The sequence below is a fragment of the Sus scrofa genome, chromosome 6 (assembly GCF_054392235.1).
Source record: "Sus scrofa isolate SSC_HxYL_T2T_F1_AM1 chromosome 6, Sscrofa_HxYL_maternal_Yorkshire_Landrace_v2.0, whole genome shotgun sequence".
Taxonomy (NCBI): Eukaryota; Metazoa; Chordata; class Mammalia; order Artiodactyla; family Suidae; genus Sus; species Sus scrofa.
Window position 1 is genome coordinate 97,502,459 of NC_139388.1, and position 21,138 is coordinate 97,523,596.

At 52.9% G+C, this 21,138-nt stretch overlaps 1 protein-coding gene and 1 long non-coding RNA gene across 10 annotated transcripts in view; one reads left to right on the forward strand and one right to left on the reverse strand.

The window, feature by feature from the left end:
* GRIK3 (glutamate ionotropic receptor kainate type subunit 3) overlaps positions 1 to 21,138 on the reverse strand; it is a 247,961-nt gene that overhangs the window by 161,828 nt on the left and 64,995 nt on the right. The gene's annotated exons all lie outside the window — the stretch shown is intronic.
* LOC146402679 (uncharacterized) lies at positions 9,901 to 20,024 on the forward strand. The gene is made up of 3 exons (XR_014807485.1): positions 9,901 to 12,192; positions 16,580 to 17,886; positions 19,802 to 20,024. It is a non-coding gene; the product is annotated as an uncharacterized LOC146402679 (long non-coding RNA).

Here is a 21,138-nt window from a genome sequence, read left to right on the forward strand (position 1 = left end):
CACCTGAGAGCTGATGAGCCCCTCTCTCCCCAGGGTGCCTCCTCTGTAGTCAGACTGCCCTTGGCCTCCCTCCTCTGTGCTGCCGGCTGCGCCAGCCCTGGCTCAGGGAACCTATTGTTCCAGGACGAAAGGGATCTCCCTGGAGCGTGAGGTCTGAGGCCTGATGCTGCCATGAAGGCGCAAAGAAGGCAAAGGGCGGATGTTCTGTTGGGGCATCAGAAGAGAATTCCCAGAAAAGGAAACCTCAGGGGCAGAGAGGGCTTTTCCAGGCTGAGCTGGAGGGTGGGCACTCCTGCTGGGAGGACCTGGCCCAGGCAGAGCGCTCCAGTCTCTGCAGCCCGCCTTGCATCCCCGGTCTGGGCCCGGCCACTGCACTGGCCTGAGAGCCCAGGAACACTGGGCTGTGCTTGCTCCTGCCTGCACCGCCCAAGGCCCAGCACACGTCCAAGAACGTGCTAGAGAAATGCTGGTGGATGACCTTCGGGGACAAGGCCACCAGCAAAGGCAGAGGCCCAAGAGCTCATCTGAGGGGCAGTGAGAGGGAAGTCTGGAGCGGACCTCAGACCCCATCTGGAAGGCAATGGGGAGCCGAGAGGGTTCGGAGTGGGGGCAGCACTGAGGCGTATGCCAGGATCTCCAGGATGTTTGGGGGGGGGGAGGGGCTGAGGATGGAGGCAGGAAAACGGGGAAGAGGATGTGTCTGCTCCAAAGGACAGGTCCCTGAGGTTTATCCTGATTAGTGTAGGGAGGCTGGACAGAGGGCACACAGCCCCCCACTCGTCCACACACACACAGATCCATGCACACACGCCTGTAGACACACATGTGTATCTACTGGCATTCACACGAGGACACACACAGGCACTTACGTGTCAGAGATTAAACCAGGCAGAGACACACAGGGACATACAATTTAGGCCACACAAAGGCACTTCAACACACAAGTGTAGAAAGGACAAGAGCCTGCAGGTGTGCACAGAAGGACACACTCCTCCGTGAACCTGCATGTGCGCGTGCACACACACACATACACACACACACACACGGCCCGCCCATAGGAGCCCCGGGGAAAGCCCTATCCCTTCAAGAGCAGGCAGGAAGCCCAAGCTGGCTCTGTGTTGGATGGTGGTGTTTCAGGCAGTGTAGACAGAAGCTTCACCCACATGAGCCCCTAGCCCCAGGCAGTCCTCAGCAGAGAGAGCGGGTGCCCAGAATGGGCCTTGAGGTCACCAATTCGCTGAGGCTTGGGACCACATGTCAGCCCGCCAGCCAGCTGCTTGCCCTCCTAAAACAGTGGCCATAGATAAGTGACAGCCCGCCTGGCTAATGGCAGGGCCTGGCACAAGCTGTTGTCAACCCGCCAGCAGGATGGGAAGGGGCAGGCATGGCAAGCTGGGGCTGGGCCTGACTGGATCCTGCCCTGGCAGTGCTTCCCATGCCCACTCACCTCAAGAAGCACGCATTGCACAGGGACGCAGACATGTGGACAGATGTCAAGAGGCCCACAGAGATGTGAACACACTCCTGGCACTGACACACAGAGAAACACAAGTACTGAGTCATCACAGACCCTTTGGTGACCCCAACACAGGGGCAGAGACACCTGGCACAGAGACTCACAACAGACACACCCCAGAGTGAGCACCCACACACACAGGCATGTTCATGCACACACACACACAAAGACACACGCGCACTGCCCAGATACATGGAGACAGAGGAGACATGCACATACGACCACACACGAGCATATTAGGACAAGCATGGACTCATACACAGCAGTCACATGAGCATACACACACACACACACTCAAACACCCAGATATACCCAAAACACACCAAAAACACACCAACTGAGGCACACATATATGTAGACATGAGCAAAAGACTCATAAATATCCTGGTATATGCTGTATAGACATGGATGTAGCAAGCGCACCAAGACACACACCTGCAGACACACTGTGCACACACAGCCACAGAGCGTTCACAGGCCTTATGCACGAGGGTCCTCTCACTGCCAGCAGTGTCGGGGGTCAAAGTTCTGGCTGGACACCCTAATGGGGAGATATGGCCAGGGCCTCCGCAGCAAAGGCCCAGCGTTTGGACAGGCCTCTCAGGACGGGTGGGTGACGGTGCTGAGACACAGCGTCTGGGGGCCACCTCCTCTCCCAGGCTGCCAGGCTCCCTCAGCAGACAGTGGGGCCTGGGGAGGACCTCGGGGTGGGAGTGCCCAGCAGCCTGCTCATCCGCCTCAGCCTTCAGCCTGGGGAGCAGGGGCCCAGGAACTGACAGACCTTTCCAGCACCAATCTCCTCCCTTTCCAGATGAGCCAGCGCGTGGCTGAGCCAGGGCAGTGGAAGGGGCGGAAGCCCTTGGAGGAGAGGGCCAGGGGTGGGGGCCAGCGGGCAGGCAGGCGGGAGTGATGGGGCCTGGCAGCCACCTTGCCTGCAGCCCGGCCCAGGTGCTGCGTAAGCATAAGCGCAAGAGAGGAAAGTTACTTAGGAAGATTAAATGAGTCACTGTAGCATCTCACCAACAGCCATTTAAATGACTCAAAGCCTCGACTGCAAAACCACCACAATTTACCAGGACAGCGGCATTTCAAATGCACACCAGGGAGAGGGAGAAACACCACTAACTCCTTCCACGCCACGGGTTTCCGTCTTTGGGAAAAGGGCTGCCAGGGTCACGCCCACCACCCCTCCCTCGGCCGAGGACTCCATCGCCCATCCTAGCACAGTCTTGGAAGATTCCTCAAACGACCTGACCCTGAGCCCCAGCATCCTTCGGAAGGGACAGAAGGCACAGGACAAAAGGTCCTGCAAACGCTCCTGTCACTCAGACAGGTTGAGAATCTATGAGACAGGACTGGCTGGGAGCTGACAGTTGACGACGAGGGGCCATGAGCACGTGAGGGTGGGTGGTTCCGGTCTCTCTGCTTTGGCATATTTTGAAATTTTCTGAAATAAAGGGGTCTGGGGTTGTGTTTAAGCTTTGGCTCCCCTTCGCTAGAGATAACACTCATCCATCACAAAGTCATTCAATCCGTTGCTTTCTTGGAGGCACGGCCCTGAGAGCATCACTGCCCAGCGGACTCATCTGTATGGCTCTGGATGGGGCTGAGCCCCCATGGGAGTCGAGAAGCAAGACCCCCACCCACCCCCACTGCAGCTGGAGCGGGTCACAGAGCAGGAGGCCTCAGGCTGGTCCGAGGGGAGGAGCAGGAGAGTGAGGGGCGGGGGCAGAATTTCACCCAGAAGGGTCAGCATGGGCTGGTGCCCTTGGAGCCTGGATGCTGCTGGCTTATGAGGCTGAGAAGAGGGAGGGAGGTGCAGCAAGCAGGGGCTGGGCTGGTTGCAGGGAGGCTGGCCTGAAAGGTGAATTGCCGGATGGGTCTTTTCTAAGCGCCAAGAGCCAGGACAGGGGAGAAGAGAGGATGTGTGTATGTTGGGGGCAGGGGAAGCTTGCTAGGTGGCAGAGGGAAGGCTGGTGGGGACTGCCACGCTTTGGGCACTGCAGTGTGCCAGACGCCACCCTCCACGGCATCATTTGCATTCCTGGCAGGCAGGGAGCGTGAGGTCCAAGTGACAGGTATAGAAACTGAGGCTCTGGGCTGTGACATACAAGCCCCTGAATAAGGCTGGGTCAGGAGCCTGCACTCTACTGAGTGAGAGAGAGAGAGAGAGAGAGAGAGAGAGAGAGAGAGAGAGAGAGAGACTAACGCTGCAGGGAACTTCCAGGGTGGGGGTACTGGCAGCTCTGAGAAGCTCCCAGGAGTCAACCTGCTCCAGAAGATGGGCACCCTCTGTAACTCCAGTGCTTAACACAGTCCTTGGCACCTGCTAGATGCTCGATAAATACTGTTGAATGGAAGAACATGAGAGGTGGGCCATGGGACGGGGGGCTCCTGGAGATGCAGGGGACATTGAAGGCAAGGATTTGGTATGTGAAGGGTACCTGGCTGGCTGAGCAGTGGCCTCTGGGGCCCTGGCTCCATGCTTAGGCGAAGCCCATGCTCCTCTGTCCCACTCCAGAAGCTCAAAGAAGCAGAAACAGGCAGGGTGGACCAGAAACCCATGTCCACCCCTGGGCTCATCCCCATCAGCACTCCTGATGCTCAGCCTGGGTCCTCAGGAATCAGTCTCCTCACCCCCTAGACCCTGGGACACAGCACCGTCCCTCTGACCTGGCTGCCTGGTCACCCCACCCACTGATGACCAGCTGTGCCCAGGGAGTGACCATACCAAGCTCCTTTCTAGGCCAGGGCTGGCCAGAATGGGGGATGGGGTACCTGCCCCCGAGAAGAGAGGATGCTGCTGTGACCTTTATCTGAGAACCACCACGTGCACATCAGTACCCTCACAGCTCTAGAGCGGTCAGTGGTCACCCCAGAGCTGGAGCCAGACACTCAGGGATGACCTGCCCCCAGCTCTCACATCCCAGGGACAGTGGCTCTGATTATCCTCTCCATGTTCTGTGGGTTTCTGCAGGCATCTGGTGCAGCGTGTGTCTGTACACAGAGGTGGGCCGTGGGCCATGCATGTACACACCTACACGCTCATCCACACCCTCACTCTGCCATCCGCCCCCAGCGCCCACCACCCCTCCCTCAGCAGACCTGCCTGGCTCAGGCCCTGAGACAGGGGTCAAGGGGCATGCAGAAGCAAGCAGGACCAGGGCCTCGGTCTGAATTCCAAAGTCTGAAATAGCCCACCACAAATTATCTTTGTTCTGACAGGCTGATTAGCATAATTATCCCATCAGAAGGGAAAAAAAAAAAAAAAACAGGAAAAGACAAGGACAGTGGCAGAGAGAGAGACAGCCAGGGGCAGAGACAAAGACAGCAACAGGCACCAGGAGAGAGGGCATCTTCGAGGAAGCAGTCACCCAAAACAGGGAGCCAGGACACTGGCCCCAGGCAGAGCCCCGAGGGAGCCCTTCCCCCTCCACTCCCACTGCATCGGGTCCAGCATGGGTTTCAGGCACCCCATCCATAAACTGGGAGGGCTGGACGAAGCGATCTCAAGGTCCTGCCATTTCTAACACTAACGCCTCGAGATGGCAGAACTGGGATGTGCCAGACAAAACCATTTTTGCCGAAGGATGCAAAGACCCTTGCATCAAGGTTGTCCTGCTGTAATCAAGTCCCATCTTTACCTTCCCCGCAGCCTCTCTTACGAGGAGGTCAGAATGTGCCCCTTCCCTGCACCAGGCACTGTGCTAGGCACTGAGGACTCTGGTCTCTCCCAAGGGCATGCTCCAGGAGGTCAGCCCAGCCCCAAATCCACTTGTATTTATTTATTTATTCATTCATTCATTCATTCATTTATTTACTTTAGGGCCATACCCACAGCATATGTAAGTTCCCAGGCTAGGGGTCGAATGGGTGCTGCAGCTGCCAGCCTACACCACAGCCACAGCAACAAGGGATCCAAGCCGGGTCTGCAACCTACACCACAGCTCACAGCAATGCCAGATCCTTAACCCACTGAACAAGGCCAGGGATGGAACCCGCGCCCTCACGGATACTAGTTAGGTTGTTAACTGGCTGAGCCACAGCAGGAACTCTCCAAAGCCACCTTTTTGGGGAAGAAGTGAAGTGATGCTTCCTGTTTCTGGGGGAAGGAGCAGGGAAGGAGAAAGAGCCCGGCAACACGGCAGGTCTAGGACAAGACCTGGGAACCCTGAGCAGAGCTGGGATTGTCCACAGCACAGGCTGATCAACCGTGAGGGGAGCGGGTGGGGGAGGGCTGGAGAGGGAGTTCGTGCCGAGGGGCGGGGTGGCGGGAAGGCAGGCAGGAATCCAAATTAGAGAAAGAAACAGAGACAGAGAGAGAAAAAGAATGAGCAAGACCACTGACGAGTGAGAAAGACACACACACACACACACACACACACACACACACACACACACACACACAGAGGCTAAGAGACAGAGTGATGGCAGTGACTAGATCAGAGAGATGGGGACACATGGAGAGGCAGAGAAGGAGATCCAACCAGGGAAGAAAAACCATGGAACAAAGGCAGCGGAAAGGAAGGGAGGCCAGAGAAAGAGCTAGAGGGGCAGATAAACAGGCCACAGAGATCTGGGGTGGCTGGAGACAATGGCAAAGACAGACCGGGTGGAAGGAGACAGAGCAGCGAAGGTCAGGCAGGAGAGAGATGCGGGAGCGGGGGAGGGAGGAGAAGGTCTCCATCCAGGCCGGGCCAAGCCTGGGGTCAGGGCACCGGGCAGGAGGGCCCGTGTCCTCTGCTCCATCTGTCTGTCCACCGGAGCTGTCCGCGGTCTTCCACGCCATCAGGCAGGCAGGTCTCCCTCGCGCCTTCTGCCCACTTGGCTCCTTGCGTGTGTCTGGGGGAGGCGGGCAGTGGAGAAAACAGCTCCAGGAATAAACAATCCTCCTGTTCAGCCTCCTGAGACCAGGACACTCAGGACGCCAGGCTGAACATGAAAGTCACCCCGTCCCGCTTCCCGAAGGTTTCCTGCATGCCCGCAAGGAGGCCGGGGCGTTCTGTGAATAATCACGATGTCCAGAGATGCTTTCTGGGCGGCAGGCACAGTCTGAAGCGCTTTCCGTGCGCTATCTCATGAGTCCCCACGACAGCTCTCTGAGCTGTGTACTGTTCCGAGCTCTCTGAACATCTGAGGTTCAGAGAAGTTAAGGAGCTCATGCAGAGCTGCACAGCTGGGCAGTGGCGGAATCAGGGGAGGCAGGATTTGGACTTCTGCTTTTAACCTCCCTCCCGATTTCTTCCTTTGGCCACACCTGTGGCATATGGAGGTTCCCAGGCTAGAGGTCACATTGGAGCAACAGCTGCCAGCCTATGCCACAGCCACAGCAACGCCAGATCCGAGCCACCTCTGTGACCTACACCACAGTTCACGGCAACGCCAGATCCCCAACCCACTGAGCAAGACCAAGGATCAAACCTGCATCCTGACAGAGACAATGTTGGGTCCTTAATCTGCTGGGCCACAACAGGAATTCCTGCTTTTATTTTCTATTTTCTGTGACACAGCAGGGGCGAGGAGTGCCGTCCTTGGTGGGAGCTCCTTACCTCCCAAGGTGGGTCAGGGCTATACCTCAGCCCTCTGGACAGTCCTGAAGTCCCTCCTCGGACAGCACCCGCCTTGTCCTGCCCTGAGAGGTGCTGGCTGAGGGCTCAGGAGACTGGTCTGAGCTCTGGTGACCTCCCTGTGGCAGGTGTCCATGAGCTGTGACCTGGCAGCCTCAGCCAGCATGGCTGATGAGGACCCCACGGCCAGGACATGAGCCCACGGGCTCCAGGGGACCAGGGTTGCCCTCCACACAGCTATTCCTCTCCCTCTCCTTCCACAAAGAGCCTCCACAGTCAAGCTGGGGTCTCTTAAAGCCCCACAGCTCTGCCCTTCTGATGGGGGCATGGATGGGGGCTCTCCGCATGCCAGGCCCTGGTCCAGATGTTTTCTCATGCTTTATTTTTTATTTTTTAATTTTCATTTTTGTCTTTTCTAGGGCTGCACCCGCGGCATTTGGAGGTTCCCAGGCTAGGGGTCTAATCAGAGCTGTAGCTGCCAAGCTACGCCAGAGCCACAGCCACGTGGGATCCGAGCCGCATCCACAACCTCCACCACAGCTCACGGCAACGCCGGATCCTTAACCCACTGAGTGAGGCCAGGGATTGAACCTGAAACCTCATGGTTCCTAGTCAGATTCATTTACCGCTGAGCCATGACAGGAACTCCCTCATGCTTTATTTTTTATAGTCTTCACAGTAAGCCTACAAGGGAAAGCGCCGATGCCCATTTGATAGCTGGGGAAACTGAGGCTCAGGGGGGGTGACATGGTCAAGACCACAGCCGGTCTTGTGAGTAGCACACTCCGGATTCGAGACTATTCACGTCCTTTCCCCTACCTCCCCCTCCTCCGCGGGCAACTGCCCCACATGATATGACCAGTGCAGCCATAACCAAGAGCATCGAACTCAAGCTCCGAGTGCCACTTTGAAAAGTGGAGTTCTGAAGGTATGTGACAAAAATCCTACAACGGAGCCCATAAAGAAGGTGCCACAGCGCCAGGGACCACCATCACAGCCCAGTTTCCTAGGAAGCTTTTGAAGTGCTATTCATTCTCCCCGTAATTAGACAACGGCGAGTCGATCCTGTGAAGGTTCAACAGGCAGCAGAGCCACACAAGTGACAGCTAAATGCAAGGGGCCCGGCGGTGTGGTGTGCAAGGCGTGCAGGGCCTGAGAAGGGAGGCTCAGTTCTCATCCCAGAGCTGCCCTCACTCAGAGTTTGTGACCTTGGGCAAGTCACTTAACCATCCCAGACTTCTATTTCCGCATCTGTCAAAGGAAGGAGCTGAATTACATGGTCCCCAAGGTCCCCTGAAGGCTGAACCTTCCAGAAGCCTGTGATTCGTGATTCAATTAAAGTTTCCCAGGCTGTCTATCAGCAAATTTAATGACTCTTCAAAGTTGACCAAGGCAGGCAAAGAGATTATAAATGTAATTTCATTGAAATGGGAAAAGATGAGGAAAAAGCCAGCAAATAGCATCTCAATGCAGAGGCCACTCTTACCAGCAGGGAGTGAGTCACTGCCTTTGCGTGGGGGAAAAGCAGCAATGAAATTGGATTCTCAGCAGCTCACGTGGGCTTGTCTTCTCAGAGCCGTGGAGAGGACTGGCCGTAGCCAGGGGCCATATGGGACCCTTGGGGTTAATTTGAAATGAAGTGGAGGGGAGGACCCAGGAGAATGTGGATTAAGCCTGCCTGAAAGAGGAATTTATGACAACCGCAGTCAATTCTTCTCCATTTGACCCAAAGGCCTCCGGACCAGCTGGGATGTGGCTTTGAAAGACTCTGGTTTATATTGAGTCCCAGTGGGGATGTGGGTCCCAGGGAGGTGAAAGGGCCTCTGTGGAACCTCAGTTCCCTGAGGAACATGGCAAAGAGGGTAATTTAAGCAAAAATACTATTTGTTTCCCAATTTACAAGCACTTACGCATGATTTACAGCCCAGTCTGCCTCTTGCACAAGCAGCTCTGTAATTTACAAGACCATAAAGTTGGGGGCTCCCATGCTCCCGCCACCATAAATCTGGCCTGGATGGTGACTCGGGCCGGAAATGATTAATCTGCCCTTCCAGAGATGAGGCTTCACACCGCTATATTAGCCAGGGAAGCATCGTGCTGAGAAGGCACTTCTCAGCCCCACCAGAAATACAAGTTTTGCTCTGGAAGAGAAATATGGTCCATGATCCCAAGAGTTGCGGGCGGGAAGGGATGTTGGCCAGTGAGAGGCACCAGCCAAGGGTGCATATCCAGCCAGCTGTGCATTGGAGGCACCCTATCTTTTGTCCGGGGGGTCACCTGTGACTTCATAAGGTATATTATTTGGTCTCTGCCCCCCCACTCCTGCTAATTTTCTGCTCTTTGACCCCATTCCTGATAGAGAGTTCCTAAAATCCTTGTAATCTCCTCAGGGATGGAGGTGATTAGGAGCATGTCACACAGAGCTCCTAAACCCTTTGGAATTTCCAGGGTGCTAGGAATGCCTTTTGTTCTAATGAGGTGACTCTGGGTGGCCTCCTGGCTGGGGACTAGTCCCCAGAAAGACCAAATCGTGATCAGAAGCTTGGAGCCTGCAGCCTCAACCTCTATCCTTCAGGGAGGGGAAGGGTCCTAGAGGCAGAATAATAACTGATCATGTCAATGAAATGAAGCCTCCATAAAAATCCCTAGAGCGTGAGGTGCAGAGAGCTTACAGGTTGGTGAACGCATCCATGCGCTGGGAGGGTGGTGCATCCCAGCTCCGCACGGACAGATGCTCTTGCCCTATGAACCTCTGGCTGTTCATCTATATCCTTTATATCCTTTCATGTATAAGAAACTGGTAAATATAAGTCATGCTTTTTTTTTTTTTGAGTTCCGTGAACTATTAGAGCAAACCATCAAACCTGATGGAACCCCCAATTTATAGCCAGGTCAATGCATAGAAGACTTTTTCTGGTCCTCCATTCTCTTCCCCAGACCCTGGTCTTCTCCACTCAGAGCTGGGGAACCAGGGGACTACATGCTCAGGCCTGGGTCTCTTCTCCTGGGCACCCCAGAGCCCTGGGAGGTGCTTCTGACTGCTGTTTTCATCTGGCCTGTCCTGGCTGACTGTCCCACCTCCATGCCCAGACTGCCCCACCTGGAAGTGGTCACTCCACAGATACAGCTCAGGGCCCTTGAGAGGCCTGACATTGGAAGCAAGTGAGCAGAAACTCCTGCATTGCCTGTGGCTAGCTGAGACAAGCCAACACCAGTACACAGAGCCACAGCCTATGGCCTGAGAAGGTAGGAAGGGACAGGACGGGAGGTAAAGAGGAAGCAGGAGGAAAAACCAAGAAGGAAAGCCAGCTGGACACACACAGAGTGGTGGCGGCAAAGGAACAGTCCTTAGGTAGGGCTTATAGAACGTATATGATGAGACGCAAAAGACACAAGGGTAAGAAAGATGCGAGTTGGGGCCAGATGAGTCTGGGCTGGAGCCCAACTTTGCCACTTCTCGGGAAGTTATTTCAACTCTTGAAGGCCCAGTTTCCTCATCTGTAAAATGGGGCTAAATAAGAGCAAAAAGATATCCTTGTCGTGAGAGTTAATTGAGATAATGGCTCTATGATCCATAGGAACCACTCCGTAAATGATAGTTATTACGCGGATCTGAATGACACATACTTGTCAAGTGAGCCTGTGCTGAAAGACCTGGCTCCCAGGCACCTGGAAATGGAGGCCCAGGCTCAGCTCCAAGCTCTCTGTCCCACTGAGAACAGGGTACAGGCATTCAGGGATGGGAGAAGACCCCCCTACTGCCCTACTCCACCCCCATCCGTCTCTGTGTCTTGTAGGTAGGAGCTTCCACCATGGACCATGAGAACGCTATTATTCACTTCCCAACATTTTACCTGCTGGTGTGTCTTTCTCTCTCCACTGCTCTATCTACATGTCTTCATTGTGTTTCCCTCTAGTCATGCTCTGTCTCTAGCAAGATTTTTCTCCCTGTCTCTTTCTTTTTTGCTGCCCCCCTCCATCACTACCACCGTTGCCCTTGAGATTGACACGCGTTACTGCAGGCAAGTCAGAAACTCTTTGTTAAGGGGGTTGATTGGGTAACTTCCCCTCACCCCCCGTGTTGATACTCCCGAGAGCAAGGAACATGTTTACCTGTTTCTAGTCAAGCTTTGGGCAGCTCAGATGATATTTTCCCTGCCTTTTCAAAGGCCTCTGACTTAGAGATCCACTCTCTCTTATAGACACACAGACACCCCATGCGTCCACAAACAGTGGGACATAGTTGCAGTGGCTGCATCCTCCTCTCAGCCTGGAACCCCCACCTCCCAGTCTCCTGGACACAGCTCCACCCAGGGCTGGTCTGGCCCTGCTGGGGCCCTTGCCAAGACGTTCAGGCCAGTAACTCCATAGCCTCATGGCCCCGAATTCCCACCTACAAGTGTCTTGGGAACAGACGCCCCTGTCTGGATAGCCCTGACCCCCAACCCAGGACACACTCTCCACTGTGCTTTGACAGGCAACCCTTTGCCAACAGATGACTCATCTTGGAGACAAAACCAAGGCAGAGAAGCCTTTCCTACCCTCTCCCAAGGAAAGCACACTAATTAAGTGGGCTCATCAGAGTGCCCACTGCGGGGCCAGCTCCCGCTCTTGACTCCCTCTGTTTCCCAAGAGGAGACCAGATTAATGGCACTGACTGCAAACCCTGCCCTCTCTTCCCCAAAATTACTTGGGCTTCCAAGACAAAGCAACCTTTCCAGAAAGCCAAGCAAACATCCTCCAGCCCGTCTCCTCAATCGGCCCAGGAGGTTCCCTTGCCAAGAGCTTCCTTGGGGACTGAGCAGGTGCTGCTAAAGGCAGAAAACCTTCAAGACGGCCAGAGAGAAAGGGGGGAGGAATAGGCTCAAAGAACTTAGGGAGGTCACCTCTTCCCCTAGCCACCAATACAGGGAGCTATGTCTGGTTAGCCTCACTCTGTATGCTCCTGTGAGACCAGTGGCAGGGCTTAACAAAGAGAGTAGAACACGGGAGTTCCCGTTGTGGCACAGTGGTTAACGAATCTGACTAGGAACCATGAGGTTGCGGGTTCGATCCCTGGCCTTGCTCAGTAGGTTAAGGAATCCGGCATTGCCATGAGCTATAGTGTAGGTCACAGATGCGGGCTCAGATCCCGCGTTGCTGTGGCTCTGGCGTAGGCCGGTAGCTGCAGCTCCAATTAGACCCCTCGCCTGGGAACCTCCATGTGCCACGGAGTGGCCCTAGAAAAGACAAAAAAAAAAGCATAGAACTTGTTTTTGAGCCTCCCACCTGGGAACAGAATTGGGTTTTGTGTTATCAGGGCTCTTTTAGGAAAAGAGTTTACAGAATTGTGATCTTGAAAATAAGCCTCCTCATTACACAATCACTAATAGATTTATTCATTCATTCAACATGTGTTGGCATCAACCATGTGCCGAACCTGCGGCTGGGCCTTGAAGATGCAGAAATGAAACCTCTAACAATGCAAGGTGTTCCAGGGAATTTCCCCAGGATAGAGAAAGATTCATTATTTTCTAAGGGCATCAGAAAGGGCTGCAAAGCTAAGGGCACATTGCCATAGGCACTAGAAGGGTAAGCAGGAATTCATCAAGGGTATACATGGAGCCCACAGAGTTCAATGAAGTCATGGGTCTTGGCTTCAGGCTGCAACACAAGTCTTCTCAAAGTCATGTGGAGCACAGCGTACCCAGAAATCACAGCACTCTCCGTGGAAGGCCATGAAAATGTGGATGAATAGAACTCTATTGTGTAAGTTAAGAACAATGCAGCCAACAGAAATTACGATTGTGTCAAAACAATATGAAGAACTGTTAAGAAATCTCATGCCGGCAGGGAGAAGACATAGCACAAGTCTTCTCACAAATGGCAGTGTGAAAGGTAAGGTCAACAAGCTGGCAAGGATGCTTAGTGTCAGGTGGGATATCTGAAAACTGAACAGTCACTAGTCATGTCATCTGCTACTGCCTCCCGGGTACCGGTGTTAGCAGGCACCAAAGGTTTAACAAAAATCCATCAGGGTGGAAGTGATTGAGAAAGTCCTATCAACCAGCTGCACAGTTTCTGTGACTTGGGATAAGATCACTCATGGTTAGAGCAGTGGAGGGTCTCCCTGCTCCCGAAACCACTAATCTCACCTAACAAGCTATTCCCATGGCATCCGTGGGTGGTGAGTGGTGTCGCCTCACCATTTCCAGCCTGGCTGCCCTCAGGAAACCCCTAAAACACCTGAGTCCTGTATTTGAAGTCCCCTTCTCTGACCCAAACTATATTTCCAGCCTTTCCTTCCACCAGAGTCACCAGTCTAGCTGGGGCATTTTGGTCCCCATTCAACTTACATGCTACACTGTTTTGATCACCACTGTAAGCTCAATTCCTGGCATATACATTGTACTCAACGAATATCTTGTCAAATGAATAAATGGGTGACTGGGTGAATTAAGGGTTGGATAGACCCTACCACCATGCCATTTGCTCTGCCTGGAACAACCTATCAAAATCCAGCTCATCCTTGAAATTTTGACTCATAAGACTTTCCCTCTATGACCTCTTCTTCCCCCAGCCTCCTCCATCACACAGTGATCATTTGTTCCTCTTAATTCCTGGTAATGGACCTGCTGTGCTCAGTGGGAAATGAATCATGCCTTAATTCCTCAAACTGCCCCGGAATGTCTGTCTCTCACATTCCTCTTGGTTTTGCAATTGATTTTTCATATCTGTTTTCCAAGGAGCCTGCAACTACCACAAGAAGAAAGACCCTGCGTTTTGCTCCAAGAGCATCCTGGATCACTGGGCAAGGCCCAGTAGAAACTCTCTAGGTGATGATATAATCATTGCAAGGCCTTACTGGGAAGCCCCTAGCCGAGCGACGCATAATTTGTCTAACCTCAGCTCTGCTGCTGTGGGACTAGGGCTGGCCACTACTTTCTGGACCTCCAGGAAATTGCTTGGTCTGGCTCTTCTGCAGCCCTTCCTTTGAGAACCCTCTACTCCTCAAGGTTCTAGTGGAGCTGCCAATCATGGTGCCCTCTCTCCGAGCCATAGGAATGGGCAAGTGTTCAAGCTGGCCAGCCAGCTGTCTATCTCATTGCCACAGAGATCAACTCTAGGATGGGCACATGACCAAGTCCAGGCCCATCTGGAGGATTTAGGCGAGAGCTAGCAGGGGAAACACCTTTCTCACAGCAATGGAAGAAAGCCTATGGAAGAAAATGAGGTCACATCTAGGCCCTATGGAAACAAAGTCAAAGGATGGACTGGGGCCTGATCCCCTTGACTAAGCTATGTCTGAAGCCAGACTCCCCTTCAATTGTCCAATTCGGGGGGCCTGCCACTTCCCCTTTTACTTAGGCTACTTCGAGTTGGGCTTCTAAAATCAAGAGAGACCAAGGGCAGTATGCTCCCTCTGTGCCACAAGGGGGGTGGGAGATGAGCAAATTGCTCCACTTTCAGAGGGGATCTGCAGGGGAAGGTTTATGCTTGGACATCAGAAGCCTCTTAGAGGTTCCTGGAGGCTCCTCGCCCATCTGTACTCCAACCCAGGCAGGCTCTTTGGTGGTCCCTCATGGCTCCTGCTCTGACCTTCTCTCTCTGAAGACCCCCAGATGAATAACAGAGCAAAGGACACCACTTCCTGGCATCCCTTATCCAGAAGAGCCACCCACACTCACGTGTCCTCAGCTGTCATCCTCCTTCCCTCCTGCTCTTCTTGCAGCCACATTATGCAAATGGACACAGAGCCCTGGAGCCACCCGTTTGGAGGGAGCGAGAGAACAACTCCAGCTTACTCTCCGCAGAGTACGTCTGCAGCAGAACCACTCCCCAGGGCCAGGCACCATCTGTTGTTCGAAATCCCCTTTGCTAATTATTAAACTTCTCTGAACGGAAATGAATCACAGAGCCAGGCGGGATGGGGCCCGAGGAGGCGCTGGCAATTTCCTTAGCGGCTGTAATCATCCCAGCCGGGCCACTCGTGGAGGCTCCTGATCCATCTTGGGCATGGGCTCTGCCACGTGCTTGGCATCTCAACGAGGCCATTCTTTCCGAAGGGGAATCCCCTGGGCCCGGGAGCCCTGGGAATTGTTTGTCAGAACCTCCCTGGGGGCTGGAGCTGCCTTGGTGGCCTCCAAGGACTCCACTCTGTCTAGGTCCAAAGAGCCAGCCCAGACCGGAAGCAGACAGATCCTGTTGGAAGGGCCCAGCTCTTCCCAGCTTCCGTAGCTTGGGAGCAAAGGTCCAGGCCCATGTGACCCCAGCCAGTTCCTGGATGAGGCCGAGAGACATACAGTGATCTCTCCCCTCTCTTATACCAGAGAGAGGATGAAAGGGGTTGAAGCAAACTCTTGAGATACAGAGGTGGGCCCTAGCGTAACAAGGGCTCCCACCATCTTCAGACATTCCTTCTGCCACTGTTTTTAGGGTCTTTCCTTCAGAGAGGCTGGGCCAGCTTATGTTCAGGGAGCCAAGATGAATGTGGGGTACGGGGAAAAGAAACCCCCATGTCTCAAGCACTGGAGCGCTTATGTGTCTATTTGCTGCACCCTTCGTATAGTTTTCTCGGGGAATCTGCCCCCAAACCATGCCAGACAGACATACTACTCTTGTTTAACAGACTGGGAAACTAAGGCCCAGAGAAGAAGAATGACCAGCCCAAGGTTCTTCAGCCAGCTGGGACCCGGTTCCATGGGATTCTTTCCTTTCTGCTACACGGGAGGCCAAAGGGTGGGGTTGTACACGGGTGTCCACAAGAGGATTTTCTAACACTGAGGGAACTGGCCAGACACGTGGGGGTCTGGCTGCCCCGGTGGTCTGAGGCCCAGAGTCTCCACCATCATCACCATCCGCTCGGATCAGGTACCAGGTGCCAAACGGATCCTGGAAGTGCCAAACCCTGAGAGTCTCCCACTGTAGTTCCCTGGAAAGACAGTCAGGTATTATGAGGGACCCATGACCGTCTAGTCTCTACCTCAGGAGAACAGAGGACAGGCCAGGCACCAGGTGATCACATCACACATGCTGCAACCTTATTTAAATCCGTCCTAGGCTTCTATGGCTCTTAAGACAGCATACAGAAATCACGGAGGCACTCGGGGCCTTCCATAACCTGCACCTGCCCTCTTCCCCAGAGCCATCTTTCTGCTCCTCCTCCAAGATTCAGCAGCACTGGCCTTCTAGAGACATGCTTGGCTTTGTCTGTACTCCCAGCCTTTGCCGGAGCTGCTCCTTTCACCAAGAACACCCTTCCCAGACTCTGCCTGACTCTCTCCTAGTCTTTCTTCAGGTGACAACTTAAATACCACTTTTTTCTGGGCCAACCCTCCCAATGAGGTATAAGAAATGCATGTGTGTATGTATATATGTATTTCTTTTAAGGCCACACCTGTGGCATGTGGAGGTTCCCAGGCGAGGGGTCGAATGGGAGCTGCAGCTGCCGGCCTACACCACAGCCACAGCCATGCCAGATCCAAGCCACATCTGTGACCTACGCCGCAGCGTGCAGCAACACCGGATCCTTAACCCACTGAACGAGGCCAAGGATTGAACCTGCATCCTCAGAGAGACTAGGTCAGGTTCTCAACCCACTAATCCACAGTGGGAACTCCTAAGAAATGTCTTTAGATGATGTAACAGATGTTTATGATGCAGCATGCCATATCATTTCGGCTCACCCGATTTCAGCACACCCCTGGTGGACAGTTCCCACCCATGCCCCACTTCAAGCATAGGCCATGGAGTCTCCTTGTTTTCTTGAACTTTGCTGAGATCCTCAAGGGCAACTAGCAAGTGTGCAGGAAGATAAAGTGGCAGTGCTAGGAGTGACAGATAGGTGCCCAGTGTCCCTATCCTCCAGTGGGAGAATCTGACGTGTGTTCTAGTTGGTTCTGCAGAAAGGTCAGTAGCATGGAGCCCCAACTGCCCACAGCAATAACCAGCTCACTAGTTCACTGGCTTCTATACCTCTCTGATTTGCTTTCCTCATTCCTTCACTTTCTGTTTCCTAGAAGTACTTCCAAGATAAACCACTTGCACTCAAGTCCTTATCTTAGGCTCTGCTCCCAGGACAAGCGTTCACAAAAAAACTATCTTTTTACCTTAATAGTTCAGTACATGTTTTAACATAGATTAAAATATAAATAGCACATATAACAGCTCAAAGGTGGAATTGACCAAAATGCCCATCAGTGAAGACTGGATGAACAATATAGTTTTATACACTCCGTGGAATATTACTCAGCCTTTAAAAAGGAAGGAAAGTCAGCCTGTGCTACAAAATGGATGAACTTTGAGGACATCATGCTAAGTGAAATAAACTAGACATAAAAGAACATACTGTATGAGTCTACCTATATAAGCTCTCTAGAATAGACACACAAAGTAAAAGAGAAGCTACCGGGGGCTGGGGGGAGGGGAAAACAGAGATGTATTGTTCGGTGGGTACAGTCTGTTTGGGATGATGAAAAAGTTCTGGGAATGGACAGCAGTGATGCTTGCACAACACTGTGAATGTACTTAATGCCCCCGAATCATACATTTAAAAATGGTCAATTAAAATGGTCAAGTTTATGTTATGTACATTTTGCCACAATAAATAAAACTTCAAACTTTAAAAAAATATACAAATAGCACATTAGTATCCAAGGTCTCACAGATAATATTGCTAAGGACAAGACTCAGAAGATCAGTGAGCCTATATAAAGTTTATTTAAAGAAAAAAGGGAAAGAAATAATAGTAGAGAAGGTATGCTGATATGGAATTTAAATGATCGGAAGTTTCTATCGTGGTCCAGTGGTTAATGAACCCGACTAGTATCCATGAGGATGCAGGTTCTATCCCTGGTCTTGCTCAGTGGGTTAAGGATCTGCCATTGCTGTGAGCTGTGGTGTAGGTCGCAGATGCAGCTTGGATCCCATGTTGCTATGGCTGTGGTTTAGACCAGCAGCTACAGTCCAATTCAACCCCTAGCCTAGGAACTTCCATATGCCCTAAAAAGACAAAAGACAAAATAAAAAAAAAAAATTAAATGATCAAAGTCTGGGAAAACTTTCCCTAGATGAAATGAAATCCCCACTGCTCCCAGAGCCTGTGTGCCTTTTCATAATACTCATCACACCAATAAATGCTTACTTTCTTGTCTAGTTCCCCACTGGCCTGTAGGTCACATGAGAGCAGTGACCCATCTCACCTGTTTCTTTCACATCCCAGCACATGGGGGATGGAAAGTGCTCAATAAATACGTGCTCAGTTGAAAGGGATTGACTCAGAAGTTATCAAGAAGGACTCCTGGAATGAATAAGGTTTGCTCTGGCCACAGGGACACAAGAGCATCCCGAGCGGGAACCCAAGGTAGAGAGACCCGTGGTATGTTCCAGCGACAGTGAGCTGCCGGGCTGGGCTGGAACAGGGCATGGGCATGTGGGGTGTGGGCAGGCATGCATGCAGGGCTGGTTAGAGAGGAAGATGGAAGGTGATGTGAGCCCTTGAATGCCACCTGGCACAAGGAGATGAGTCCTCAAAAGTCAGTGGGAGGGCTCACTACTGTTTCCTTTTGCCAGGGTCTCAAGTCTCAGCTACTTTCTCCCCAAGACAGGAGGCCCTACCTGGGGATGATCTTCAGGGCATCTCTGACCATTCATATTGCACACAATTTATGATACGAATGTGCATTTTTCTGGGGAAAGGTCCGTAACTTTGATCAGATTCTCAAAGGACGTGCGCTCCCTCAAGGAGTAAGAAGCTCCTGGCTCTGGAGGAAAAGCCAGTTAGGTGGAGTCCCACTCAAACGGTTCCCCGTCCCCACAGGCCTTGGGCCTGGGCTGATGTGAGTGGAGGGGCCCGCCCAGGAAGTACAGCCACTATCCAGACCTCCCAACCAGCTGGACTGAGGACTGGGATTCAGGGAGTGTGACATCAGCTGTATCTCAAGGGTCCCCTGTTGGTCGAGGGGATGATGGCTGCTGATCCCACACGCTCCCCACGGTTCCTGGATCTCCCAGTTCCTCACTCCTTCCCAGGGTTCGGAGTCACCACCTGGGTCTGAGTCCCAACAGCCTTTCACTCCTTCGACTTCATGCCAGCCCAGTCCCAAAGCCAGGACACTCCGGGGACTCCTCTGTGAGCTACATCCCGGGCTCGGGGATGGCTGGCTGACCCCCTCCCCACAGACTCACACCTCTGAGCTGCATACTTTCTGCCAGAAGGGTCTCTGCGCCCAGGACAGAGGAGGGTCCCTCCGCCCTAAGTCCTGACCTCCGCTGAGCCTCTCAAGAACAGGCTCCCTCAGACAGTCGGGGTTTTGAAGGTCTGGGTGTGACGAGCAGCAGTTGTGGGTCTTCCTCAGGTTCGTCTCTCCCTCCAAAAGCAGGCTGACAATCTCCTCCTTTCCCCTCCAGAGGCCAGGAATCAGGGAGATGAGGATAAAAATTCCCCCTCACCCTGGCCATTTGCCAGCCCTGTGCAAATACCTTCCTTGGGAAGCTTCCATTTCCTGGAAGCTTTTTTTTTTTTTAGGGCTGCACCCACGGCTTATGGAGGTCCCCAGGCTAGGGGTCGAATCAGAGCTGCAGCTGCCAGCCTACACCACAGCCACAGCAACTCGGGATCTGAGCCGTGTCTGTGACCTACACCACAGCTCACGGCAACACCAGATCCTTAACCCACTGATCGAGGTCAGGGATTGAACCCACGTCCTCATGGATACTAGTCGGGTTCCTTTCCATCAAGCCATCATGGGAACTCCCTCCTTAGCTTGGAAATAGGGTTAATAATCTTTCCCTTACAGAGTCCTTGTACAGTCATACCTGCCTCTCCCAAACCAGGTTCCACTGTTTTAAAGCTTTGATACCTTTATATCTCCTCCTTGGAAACACATAAGATGCAATATTATATTAAAGGTTCAGTAAAGTTCTGCACAAAAAAAAAAAATCTGTTTCACCCTGCTTCCCCCAGGGCTGGACCATGACGCCCAGGATCTGTGCTCAGCTGGCTGAGAAGCTTGGATTTGGTGGGTATAAAAGACAGCTCAGTACCTGGCAGGCCATATGGACTATTAGCAGGCTCTCTCTGCTCCAAACACTTCCCCTTTGAAGAGCCAGATATGCAGAACATGTAGAAAATGAAGGTAATAGAGCCATCCTCCAGCCTCCTCCTGAGGCTTTCTGTGACAGCTCCGACGGCCCTTTTGGGGAGGGGGCTGGAGAGATCAAGGGTCCGAGGCACAGCTTCCTGGGACCAGCTGGCTGATTCTGGGGGGGCCGTCCTGCCCCGCTGAAGGGGGCAGGTGAATCCTGCCAGATTTGAATGCGTCCTAATTCTCCTGAGGATTTCTCTTCTGACAGCCAAGATCCACCCACCCATGAGCAGGATTCGTTGGCCAGTGCAGTGAGAAGAGAAAATCAGCGAAAGGAAAACAAGCCAATAAAGATTCGACCCACGGCCAGAGCCCCCAGCAACCCTGGAGCTGGGTCAGGGGTGGGGCCTGCAGGGCTGGGACCTCCCCTGCTCCGTCAGAGGGACCCAATGGGGCTGCTCTTCCAAGCTCCCAGGCCACTCTCTACAGATCTCACCCTGCCTCCCCCCGCATGGCGTCCGCTGATTAAGGCAGTGTTCCCTACTACAGCATAAACGAATGCATTATGTCTTTGTTATGCTAATGTCATAGCACGACGCAATTTAAATAGCACTTCCAGAAAAATTAAGTATGTTCATTGACACAGTGAAATGTTTTCACCCTCGATGTAACCTTCACAGATTCCGTACAAAATCCATCAGTCAGTGAGCTATTCATTTGCGAATGCTTAGCAATTATTATGCTAATGCATCACAATGCATTACAGCAAATTCTCTGTAAGTGGCAGGAAGTGCAGCTGCCTGGCACACACTGCACCGCACCCAGATTATGGGGCATCTATCAATGTACGGAGTCATCACTGCAACTTGAGACTGACCATATTATGAGTCCTGCCTTCGAGGAGTGGACCTCCCCACCCCCACGCTCAGGGACTAAGCTAGAAAGCATATATTAACCCATCCTTGGAAGTCTCCCAGGAGGGAGGTGTAGC